Source organism: Centruroides sculpturatus, unplaced genomic scaffold (assembly GCF_000671375.1).
Source record: "Centruroides sculpturatus isolate CEXI.00-Female unplaced genomic scaffold, Cexi_2.0 scaffold2359, whole genome shotgun sequence".
Lineage (NCBI taxonomy): Eukaryota > Metazoa > Arthropoda > Arachnida > Scorpiones > Buthidae > Centruroides > Centruroides sculpturatus.
Window position 1 is genome coordinate 27777 of NW_019386546.1, and position 13230 is coordinate 41006.

Below are 13230 nucleotides of genomic sequence, written 5' to 3' on the forward strand. Positions count from 1 at the left end.
GGGAGAAGATCGAAAAACTCTAGAAATTTTTTGGGGTTGGTCCGTTCGGATATGTTGCGGTGTTTTACCATGACGTATCCGAACGAACCACCTCCCAAAAAATTATGGTCTTGATCAACCCTAAAGGGCATACTAAAACAAAGGCTTTCTTAGGGTCTTTGTTTTAGTAATTCTTTTTTAAATTCTTTCCACTAGTTGGAAAGAATTTTAAAAAGATAAAAATAATATAGAACAGTATCAATTCTTTCTTTTTCTACTGATGGAAAAATTATAGTCTTTTCTTATATGCTGAACGATATTTACAATTACTTTTTACGCATTGGGGGTTTTATTTTTTGTACTTTTTCCGTTCTGTGGGCACTAAGAAAGCGCCTTTTTTATGCCTATCTTAGGTTTGGCCAGTCCTACAATGAGAAGCTAAGGCCCGACTTATCCATGAGGGACCACCCTGAAGCATTCTTCGGGATTTTTGACCAGTTTGTATTAATTTCCAGGTCCCCCAGAACGGTAGGCTGACACTATAACCACTCGGCTATATAGCAGCCTGCCCCATTAGGGTCAATAGAAAGTGCTTCTAGGGAAACTTCTCTAATCCCCGATGGGCCAGTACGCTTCTGGGCCTTAGTTTAAAAAGCACATACGCTAAAATAAATGGTGATCATATAATTAGTAGTAGTTGTTCAGAACACTCTGTAGAAATAACTATTCGACAAATATCAACAAAATTTGGTATACATACCCTCTTGATAATGTGGTTTAAATTTTTGAGAAAAAATTTGATTTTAAAATTCAGCTATTAGTGAGAAATTTGGCGCTGCTATCCTGTAAAAAAAAACTACAGTATTAGGCAAATTTCAAGGAAGAAAACATACATATATGCACATTAAAACTGTGTGGCCGTCGGCCATAGTTTTATATATATTTTTGTTAATTTTAGTTAGGCTTAGTATCTCCTCTGTTCTTTTGTCTTAACTGTTCTAGAACTTTCTCCCTTAATCCCTATTCCCTCGGGTGATATCACCGATTCTGTGAAACAATGTCAAGAAGACAAAAGGAGCAATAACCCCCTGGAGAGGAGGCGAGGTGAAAGAAAGGAGAAGTGGCTGCGATTTCGTCGAGAGAGGACGAAAACGAGTGTGGTCCTGACCGAGGGGTCGAGCAAGAAGTAAGAAACCTTGCGATAGAAAACCGAAGGAGGATCATACCCTGATCGCATAGTGAGAGATCAGAGGTATCGGAACCTTGTAAGACGGCTGAATTATAGAGGAACGTAGGGCAATTGCTAAAGAAATCGAGTTCCCCCATGTTCAAGTAACGGCAAGCGGGAAGACCACAAGACAACTTCAGAAAACGTAGACGTTCATAAGAGGAAAGAAAATAAGGTCTGCAGTCATTAAGAATTTCAAGACGGTGAATCATCCGAGACCACGTGGCAGAAAACTCCCGGGTATTTTCTCCTTTATTCTACTACTATCCCTATCTATATTTTATTTCTCCTTCCTTAGTTTGTAAGTAGGTTAAGTCAAGGCCACTTGATCGCTTCACTAGCGAAGCGATCAAGTGGCCTTGGTTAAGTTTAGCTATAAGTCGTGTATCGGTTGCCACAATAGAGGCTTATTTGTGTAGACGATTATTATATGTATACGAACCCAATAGCCTGTAAGTTGGAATCATTTTAAAGAACCTGTGTTTGATGAATAAAAAAAAATTTGTATTTTTACTCGTTTTATATGTTTCCTGTCTGCAATAATATATTGCCCTCAAACGAAACTTCACAACTGAATAACTTTTAAATTTTTCCAAAAATTTGTTTGGTATGTTTAAAGCAAATTTTTCAGAACTTATAATTTATCATAGATTAAAAAATCTTGAACAGATGTCATATTCAAGCGTTATTGTTGAATTTAGGCAAAGTATTGTTTTTACATTCTACTGTGAATTTCGAAATTCTCTACGTGTTAAAAAGCTTTAAATTGATATCAACATTTGTAATACAGTATTTAAAAATTGATATAAATATAAATGGAAATGTAGTTCTCTATATAAAGTGATCACAACGCGTTGTGTACGTTTTTTTCGCTCAATGAGCGTTTTCGTTCTTTGAGCCTACCATACACTTTAAATCATCCACAACGCGAAATTCGCGTCGTGGCTTTCATGATATTTGACCACTACGTGTTGCGGTGATTAAGAAAAGCCATAACACGTTCTACGACGCACAGTGGTTTGTAACTTAAAAATTCTAGCCTCGAAACATTTTTGTTTACTATTTTTAATGCTGAGCAACATTACTCCATTGTTTATGATCTCAGATTCAATAAGATTTGCTTACAATGGGTTCTACAAGAACCAAGTACAGATCAAAAGGCAGTACAGAAGGATTTGTTGATACAGAACATGCAACATTATCACCATGAAGGAAACTAATTTCTATGCAGAACTGTAGTTGATGAAGAAACATGGTATCATCAATGTGAGCCAGAATCCCAAATATTGAGTCTACAGTGGAGACATTCAGAGTTACCTGGTGCAAAAAGAGTGAAAAGTCAACTGTCGGTCAAAGAAGGTTATGCCGACATTCTTTTTTGGTCCTGAAGGACTATTACTAGTGGTATTTCAGCAGGCAGGTTAACCATTAACACTTGATTGCTTGCTCAAAACAATTAAGATATTCTAGTAAACTGGGTCATGGTGTCATTCTACTTCACAACAATACCCATGAACATTCAGCTATCACCACCAAGACCAAACTGAAAACATGCATCGAGAACAGCTTGACTACCCTTCTATATAGTACTGACCTCTCTCCCCTTATGACTTCCACATCCTTGGACAGTTGGGGAGTGGGAAAAACTCAAAGGTTGTACTTTTCAGTCAGATGGAAAAGTAAAAGACACTGGGACTTTTCAATCACCAGTCAACATGCTTCTTCCAGGAAAGAATTTTTCATGAGGTAAATCAGGGGGATTCATGCCTTAATGCTGGTGTAGATTATGTATAATTGTCATCAATACAGACAAAATTTCTTAATGACAATTAGTTTTCTATTCAATCATCCATAAATATTGTTGAAATTTCTATACTTATCTAGAATTCAGGACTGTGGAGTCATGTAAAAATCTACCGACTCCAACTCCCTTTCATATACATAACAAGTTGGTAAGTAAAAGGGAGTCAGCGGATTTTTTGACGACTCTGACTCTGACTAAAACACCAAAACTCCATGACTCCGACTCCACAGAACCTACTAGAATTTCAATTATATGATGTTTAGATATCAATTATAAAATATGTATTTCATTCAAGAAATATATATTCACATAATGTATACATAATTTTATATTATTTCATTAAAGTTAAAAAATATTATGAATATACACAAGCTATTTAATTAACATTAGTTTTTTTAGGATTTTTTAAAATTTTCAAACTTTGGCTATCTTTATATTATCATTGGGACTTATCTTTCAAATAAGGCAGTCATCTACAATTTTATCGTGTTTACAGTTTTATTATTTTTTTCCACTAATATTACATCTCTTTTTACTTCTAATAATTGTTTGTTTTGAAAAGATAGAAGTAATAATTATAATTTCAATTGTCTTTTCAGATCAAATGAACTTCCATCCTATTTTGATTTAATAATTCAGAAAATCTAAAACACAAATGGCTACATTATCTGAGGATAAAGTATTAATACAAAGTGTACAAAATAAACAAATTACATCATAAAGTAAAATATGCAAAATCATTTTATTATTCACAACCTCTCAGCATTTTTTTTAAGTAAACATTTACACTGCTAACAATGTCAGCCAGTACTTTGTTTTCACCCAGTACATCTGGACATATAATTTAATGTCATTGTTAAACCTATTCATATTCAGAGCAATGAATTCTATTGAATTTAATTAATAAGCTGGGTCCATTTTATAAAAAAGTACTACAGGGCTTTAAAAGTTGTCCAATATCATCTTATTTATTACAGAAAAATGTAAAAATGTAATGCCATTTGTTAGTTCATACAATAAATTGAATTAAAAATTAAAGTGTATAAAATAAATCATAAAAGTTACATATTCTGATGTTCATTTTGCTAAGTAAATAATATAATATATTTCATTTAATTTTAATAAAAGGTAAATAATTTTTTTGAAGTTGAAATTAAAGTAAAATTTAGATATTTCTGTTAAAAAATTAAATCTGAAGAATCTTATTTAGTTTGGATATATAGTACTTTTATAGTTCATACAAATAAATTTATTTAAAAATTATATTTAAAATTTATACTTTTGGCAATAACAGAAATACCTCTGTTCAGATTACATCTACTGATGAAGAAATTAAATCTAAAATATCAAAATATAAATGAGTAGCTGTTACCCGTGGCTTTGCCCGTACGGAATTTGCAATTTGATAGAAATAACCCTCCTTCGATACTTCACTAAGATTCTCAACATTAGTTGTTAGTATAAAAACAAAAAACCGCATCTAAAATAGTACAGTAGAAGAGGTTCTTAAGGTTAAGCCTTAATCCTCTCCCTCTACCCCACGGGGGAATTTTGAAAAATCCCTTCTTAGTGTGCATTTTCATGATGTACCCTGTGTACCAAATTTCACCTCTTTAGGTTCAGTGGTTTGCTCTGGATGATGATGAATTAGTCAGGACATGTAATTTTATATATCACAAGTTCGGACATGTGCACTGCGTACCTCGCTGACCATGCGACTGTGCCGCACAGTTACCTATCTCATATACGTATGCATCTTGCCCCTCACCACCCACTGACACCAAAAATATAACGCTTACCTAGATGATATCTTTTAATTTATATGAATGTTTAACGGAATAATATACAGCCTATATCCACCCTGAAGGTCCATTCTAAATATTGGTGAAAGAATTTTTGAAATCAGATGAGTAGTTTCAGAGATTACCTCCTACATCCAAACTTACAAACTTTACCTCTTTATAATATTAGTATAGATTTTTAAAGAAAAAGATAAATTACTTGATTTCANTATTGTAAATAAAATTAAGAGAAAAAAGTTGGTGTATAGTTTATAAACAACTACTCCACGGGGCCTGTTTTAGGTATGGGAGGAGTTCAAACGTAGACCATGGTGGACTACGTCAGTGTTCCGCAACCGGTGTGCCGCGGCACACTGATGTGCCGTCACATGGTGAAAGGTGTGACGTGAACTTTTACATATTCTGTTAATTTCAAATTTTATTTATATATTTTTATCACAGTTGTTGTGTTTCTTATGTTATCTTTTGTATGTATTTCATTCTCTGCCGCAGCACTGATGAAATAAGATGATGTTTGTTTATTCTTTATTACAAGCCACCCATTTTTATGTATTCTAATAACTGATAAAGAAAATTTGCTCACAGGTGTTGATGTCTGTTTAATAACAATAATAGGTTAGTGGCATTATGTAATTCTATTAATAGTATCATATCATACGTTTTTGAGGGGAATAACATTTTGGTGGTCCGTGTTGAGTCATGGGTGTGCCGCAAGTAGAAAAAGGTTGCGGAAACTGGACTATGTGGCTTCTTCTTTTGCAAATTCACTATCTACAATGGCTTAATATAACATTTTAAATGCCGTGGTAATATCTTCTGTCTTCTAAAAGACGTATTCATGCAGTGCTCACATGCTTTTAGAAGGAGGTTCGGCGAGAGGTTCAGACCAGTTGGAGGGAATTTTTGTAGGGAGGTTTATGTATAAAGGGGATTGATGCTATCAAATTTTGGTAGTTAAAAGTACAGGACCCCACTTGTCATATCTCGAGTGGAATAGAACTTATTGAAGATTTTACTCATTATTACTTTCTCGGCTGTTACAAATACAACGAAAGTATGGCGCTCGATCGAAAAATGACCCCCCAAGGTTTGTAGCCTACATTTTTAGACTTGGGACGTCTTGAAACGTCGAGAAATGCAAAAAACTTCCGGGATTTTTCTGTATGTATGAATGTTTGTGCCTGTGTCTGTGGGGCACAATTTTTTTACCCCCTTTGCATTTTGTCAAAATTTTCTGAAATTTTGCAGGGGATTTGTTTATTAGGGGATTGATACTATTAAATTTTGTTGATTAAAGGTCGAGGATATGGGGAGATAATGGGATCGTATGCATCTCCAGTAGGGTCGGACTTAATGCTGATTTTAATCGTTATTAGCATTTAAAATTTTTTTATAAAACTCATCCCCATCCCTACCCTCAAAATTAAGGTTTTTGGCATTTTATAATAGTTAAATATATAAAAAGTTGTTTTAATAAAATATGATAACAGATGCGCCACCGAAATTTTAAATGTTGCCGTGATAGTTGAGCAACTCGTTGCTAGTTTATTTCAATCAGGTTTTTTACATTTATTCTAAACAAAACATATTCGTTTAATTTAAATATCGTTATTCGAAATTTAAAACTTAACGCTAGCAGACTCACGCTCTACACATTTTTTATTATGGGAGAAAGGCCGTGTGGTGGTTTCTCTCTCTTCTCTCTTGTTTTGTTTTGTATGACGTTTCTGTTTACACGTGTACTAGCTAGTCGATCTGTCAAAATTTTTTGCGTCTTTTTGTGAAAATTAAAATATAAAAGTGAATATTATGACGTTAATTAATGATAATAATAATGAAAAGAGTGTTGATAATTAAAAAATAAAGTTCTTAAAATAAATTGTTCATTCGAATTCATTAAATCTTTATATTTTGATATTTTTAAATTTGTTCACATAGTCTTTTATAAATAATAGTACATATTAATTAACTAATTAATAATTATAGTCTATATTTTGGACTTAAGGTTGTTAGGGTTTCATAAAAACTTTTTTTTGTTAAAATCTTTCTAAAAAATCATGCCTAAATATTACGTAAGATAGGGAAGGGGAGGGTGGATCAAAAAAAATATTACGGTTTCTTACAGAGGGATGGGTGGGGTGCTCGAATGGCCGAAATCGTAATTTACGAACGGCCCCATATATCTACTTTTCTCAATTCTTCAATCTACTTTTCCATAAAAAGTATTCCGTCATTCGTGACTGTGGAATTTCTAGTTATCTATATAAGATGAAAATGCCGAGTTTGATGAAGCAGTATCCGAAAATCCTTGAACTTGTTTTTTAAAATTAGAATTGTAATTAGTCAACAATGCATTCAGTCGGTTGCTTATTTCCGAGAGAACGTGAAAATAGTCAATTACTTTCGCGACTATTGTCACTGGACTATAAAACCTATTTATTCATTAAAGTTTATTCTCACGGTCTACGATTGGCTAAAATTTTGTCTTGCTGCGTAATGACTCATTACAGGCCATCACTTTCTGTTCTGTTCTTCAGGTTTCGGACGTTAAGTATTTACAGTATGTCAGGTTACTTGAATTTACGCTTCAGATTTAGTTAGATTTACGTTTATTTGATGAAATTCACAATGTAAGTAAACTCTTGTTGTAAATAATTATATACCACGCGTTTTTTCTTTTTATTTATTTTTTTGAGAGACGTCACTAAAAGACGTAGGAGTACATATAGAATATGTTCCAGCAAAATAACTATATTTTTCCCTTTTGTATTGTGATGCAACCTAATTGATACGAAATGCTGAAGATTCGGCATTATCCTTAAGTCTCATAATATAAATAACGTTATATTTAAACATAAAATAACACAGTCTTAAGTGATTATGACGTGCAGATTAAAAATAATAACGATTCAAAAATTATTTTAATAACTAAATAAGATGCTATGTGTTATAAACATACTCGTACACTAGCATCATATTTGTAATGGGAAACTGTTATATACAAACATTCACTGACGCTAATAGCTTTGTTTATATGTTTTAAGACAATGTATATTATACTTAGTGGTAAAATAGTCGTTAAAAATCGCAGTAAAACTCGAAAACGAAATATCAATTAGCCTATGTAATTAGACAAGCAGAGAAGTGTGTTTGGTCTGAAGAACTGTTTCAAATACGGCGTCGAAATGTGAAAATATATCGTACATTTCTAATTACAAAATTAATTTTTGAATCGTTACTATTTTAAATATACACATTATCAGTCACTAATTAGTCCTATTACCAGTGCTGGCCCGAGGCAAGTTTTAAGATAAAGCGAGATCCTATTATGGCGCCCCTTGGTTGCCCCTAATTTATACCCTTTAATTTTCTTTACCAGTGAGGTGTCCACTGGGATTTAGCGCCTGGAGCGGCTGCTCCGTTCGCCCTATGGTAGGGCCGGCTCTGCCTATTACTGTATATACAGTTACTATATTACTTAAATAGAGGTAAAAAATATATAACATATTGGTCGTCCTTAAAACTACACTCGAACTAATATATTCATTTTGAAATAAATTAATCTTTAATTTTATATAAAACAATATCAGGATTTTACTTATACATAGTTCTATTTATAAATTTTTATTTAACATGTTAAAAAATACTTAAAAACGGGTAAAACAATTTTTATAAGTATTTTAATATTCTGTTTGTAAATGCAAATTCCGTAGTTTTCGTTAAACGGAGTAAATGAAAGGAATCTATTAGTTTCGAGTATTTTAAAGCCTTTAACACTTCTCAAGGGAATAATGAAATCTATTTTCGTGTTGAGTGACCGCAGGCACAGTAATTACCTCTTTTGTGTCACAGCTGTTAAAAGATTTTCATAGAAAGTTCCGAAAGCGAATACAAAGGATAGGAAAAATTAAAGTTAAAACATTACATTTTTCCGAATATAATTTACTAGTATTTTACTAAAAACTATTTAATTTAATAGTAAAATATGATGATTTGTATTGTGGCGTGATTATATAGAATTCGTACATGAGCGGTTTTTCTTCATAGAATTTTTTACCAAAAAAAAACAATAAATAAAAAATCTTAGGACTAATTTCCACTTTTCCCACTGCTTGTTGCTTAATTATGTGAGGCCAACCATTTCCCCAAAATTTTGGTTATTATTATAGACTGTTAATAATAATTCGAGAATATATATATAATTATATAACATTATAATTTTAATCTAATTAATTTAATGTATTTTAAGTTATACGTGTATTTTATATCATTTTTTTGTCTGACAATTGTTACCCATTAGACAAGACGCCCTTTGCACCCATATCTCGATTGGGTGTGTGTGTGTGTGTGAATGCGACACCGGGATTGTTTGTTTTTTTTTAACCAACGTTGTAAAGGAATTTTGCCTATTTTTCCGATTTTAGGGACTCCTCTTTTAAAGTTTTAGTAATACCGGTTAAATATAATTCAGAGAAACGAATTAGAATAAAAAAATTATCCATTAATTGTTATAAATCTCACAACATACAAAAGAAAAGACGAAGGGGATGACCGTCGTTTTCCCCTTTTTCAATAGTGTTAGATGACAGATATTACTCTATCCGTGTTACGTGGACGTATATAATTCTTCTTGATAGACAAGAGAGAAGGAGGAGTAAAGGATGACCAATCATGCTTATTGGCAAATATCTAAACCTCCTCGCGAACAAAATCATAATTGGTCAAAACGAAAAATAAAATACAGTAAAAGAGAATTCTTTGTTTCTTTCGGGGTTTATATGGAGATTCTGGCCGTGTATCGGCTTTTTCTCCGACGAGCAATAAAAGAGAATGATGAAAATCAAATGGACTGAGTGAAGGAGAAAGACGACGGAAAGGTGAAGAAGGGGGAGAAAGTGAAGAAAAAGGAGAGAGGAAGAGAAAGCAGAAAGAAGTGAGGGAAAAAGAAGAAAACACAGCAGCAACCAGAAAAGACGTCAACTCCTAGAAGAGAAGACAACTCTTTTCCTGGTATATTGTGAGTAGTGATGTGCCGGATATCCGTATCCGTTACTTTTCAGCGGATCTTTAACGAATCTTTTATCTTAATGAATTTCATTACTTATATGAAATTTTAAAGATAGGTAGCAATAGCACATTCGTCGTTTACTATCGTAAAATATTTCCATATTACACTACTAAACTTTTTTGTCGACATTGTTTTTATTTTAATTTAACTCAACACTCCAAAAACACAAACGTAATCTACGCTATCTCGTGTCACACTAGCCACAAACCAGTGTTTCCCAACGTGGGGCCCACGCCCCACAGGGGGCAATTGGATTGCTAAGAAGGGCAATTCGAAAATGGACTTGTCCAGAGTTTAAGTTAACCGTATNTATTCTGTTTGTAAATGCAAATTCCGTAGTTTTCGTTAAACGGAGTAAATGAAAGGAATCTATTAGTTTCGAGTATTTTAAAGCCTTTAACACTTCTCAAGGGAATAATGAAATCTATTTTCGTGTTGAGTGACCGCAGGCACAGTAATCACCTCTTTTGTGTCACAGCTGTTAAAAGATTTTCATAGGAAGTTCCGAAAGCGTTAGGAAAAATTAAAGTTAAAACATTACATTTTTCCGAATATAATTTACTAGTATTTTACTAAAAACTATTTAATTTAATAGTAAAATATGATGATTTGTATTGTGGCGTGATTATATAGAATTCGTACATGAGCGGTTTTTCTTCATAGAATTTTTTACCAAAAAAAAACAATAAATAAAAAATCTTAGGACTAATTTCCACTTTTCCCACTGCTTGTTGCTTAATTATGTGAGGCCAACCATTTCCCCAAAATTTTGGTTATTATTATAGACTGTTAATAATAATTCGAGAATATATATATAATTACATAACATTATAATTTTAATCTAATTAATTTAATGTATTTAAAGTTATACGTGTATTTTATATCCTTTTTTTGTCTGACAATTGTTACCCGTTAGACAAGACTCCCTTTGCACCCATATCTCGATGGAGTGTGTGTGTGAATGCGACACCGGGATTGTTTGTTTTTTTTTTAACCAACGTTGTAAAGGAATTTTGCCTATTTTTTTGATTTTAGGGACTCCCCTTTTAAAGTTTTAGTAATACCGGTTAAATATAATTCAGAGAAACGAATTAGAATAAAAAGATTATCATTAATTGTTATGAATCTCACAACATACAAAAGAAAAGACAAAGGGGATGACCGCCGTTTTTCCCTTTTTCAATAGTGTTAGATGACAGATATTATTCTATCCGTGTTACGTGGACGTATATAATTCTTCTTGATAGACAAGAGAGAAGGAGGACTAAAGGATGACCAATCATGCTTATTGGCAACTATCTCAACCTCCTCTCGAACAAAATCATAATTGGTCAAAACGAAAAATAAAATAAAAGAGAATTATTTCTTTCGGGGGTTTATATGGAGATTCTGGCCGTGTATCGGCTTTTTCTCCGACGAGCAATAAAAGAGAATGAGGAAAATCAGACGGACTGAGTGAAGGAGAAAGACGATGGAAAGGTGAAGAAGGGGGGAGAAAGTGAAGGAAAAGGAGAGAGGAAGAGAAAGCAGAAAGAAGTGAGGGAAAAAGAATAAAATCACAGCAGCAACCAGAAAAGACGTCAACTCCTAGAAGAGAAGACAACTCTTTTCCTGGTATATTGTGAGTCGCGAAGTTCGGATACCCCCGCTAGGTAAACAGGGTTTTACAAATAGGCTAGGTTTTCCTAAATTACTGTCAGATGCAAAAATTAGATTGGATCAATTTTAGCATTTTTACTTACTATGTAGAAAAATTAAAATAAGTGTAAGTTTATCTACAATCTATGATATTTCCATATAAATAATTATATTTTAGCTCAGTTGTGGGACTGTGGCAGCTGGTCGGATCCNAGAAAAATTAAAATAAGTGTAAGTTTATCTACAATCTATGATATTTCCATATAAATAATTATATTTTAGCTCAGTTGTGGGACTGTGGCAGCTGGTCGGATCCTGCACGCAGGCCGTAATTTTGGTTACCTGTCATGAAGAATCCAGAAAAGACGTAGAAAGTAGGTGTCTATGATTTCGCTTTAGGTATAAAATGGAGTCAAGGTGACAATGACAAGTTAAAAAAAAGTATTGCGTGCACCTAACAGAAAATAGACGCAAAAAACGAACAGAACACAATAAAGCAATTGGCATCGATTGCTTTGTTCTTGGATTGTCTCCCGTGTTGTAAAGTGCAAGGATCGCATCTCCCGTGCCAGCGGGTGCGAAGATAACCCTTTCGTGGCGGAAAGTGCAAAGTCCGTCTGTCCGCGACTGTCAGGTACAGTACAAGGATTGCCTTTACTGTATCTAACAAGCTCACGGATCACTCCTTTCTTGGATTCTTGGATGGATCGGCTCCGCCCCATTTCTATCGCGATACTAGAGTCGCGCGATGTTCTAATTTCGTGTTTAATTGAAAAAATCTAATGTAAACTAAAATTTGTGCACAGAATATTAATTTACTAAGTAAGTAAATTACAATTGCTGTTTACTAAACTTGAAATATTGTGTTTAATTAATTAAGGAAATTCCCTCATCAAACATGAACTAAACGAGCTCACTGACGTGACTGTAACGTAAGTGCGATCGCTGATCCGAAATCGATAAAACATTTATTCTAAATCTAACATTTCCGCAAATTAAGTTGCGTATAAACTTTCCGTCAGAACATAAAACGAATACAGTGAAAACTGCTTAGGCGACCACCTGCATTCGACGGGCACCTGCCAAAACGGGCAAAAATTTCTGGCACGGAATAGTTTATCCATAGTCTTCGTATAAGTTACCCGTATTAAACGACCACCTGTGTAACGCGACCGCGGGCATCGATTTTTGGTCCGAAACAACACACAACACCTGTAATAAGCGACCACTTTCGCGAATGTATCTGGTCTAAACTATTGTAAGAACCCATCTCAACAACTTTTCCGCCTCCTAATATAATGAATTAGTCTAAACTCTCGTTCGAACCCATCCCGGGCACTTCTCCCACCCTCGAAATTAGGTGCAGGTGTTAATAAATTAGTCTAGCAACAAAGGAAATTCATTTCAGTTTGTTGGAAAATGTCCGAAATGCAAAGTGCTGTCGTTAGAAGATCGTATTAAAGTTATCCCAACAGCAATTAGCGGCGAAGTTCTGTGGGAAAACAAAATTTATTTTACCCTAGACCAGGGGTCGGCAACCTGCGGCTCGCGAGCCACATGCGGCTCTTTGGATGTGAAGCTGCGGCTCTTTAGTTCCATACGCAAATATTATTTATTTTATCAAAAACAAAAACATTTAAAAATCGTTCTGAATCGATTAACGAGGATTAGGCACCGATTCTATCTCTCAGCCACTTGTACTCGCTTTTCA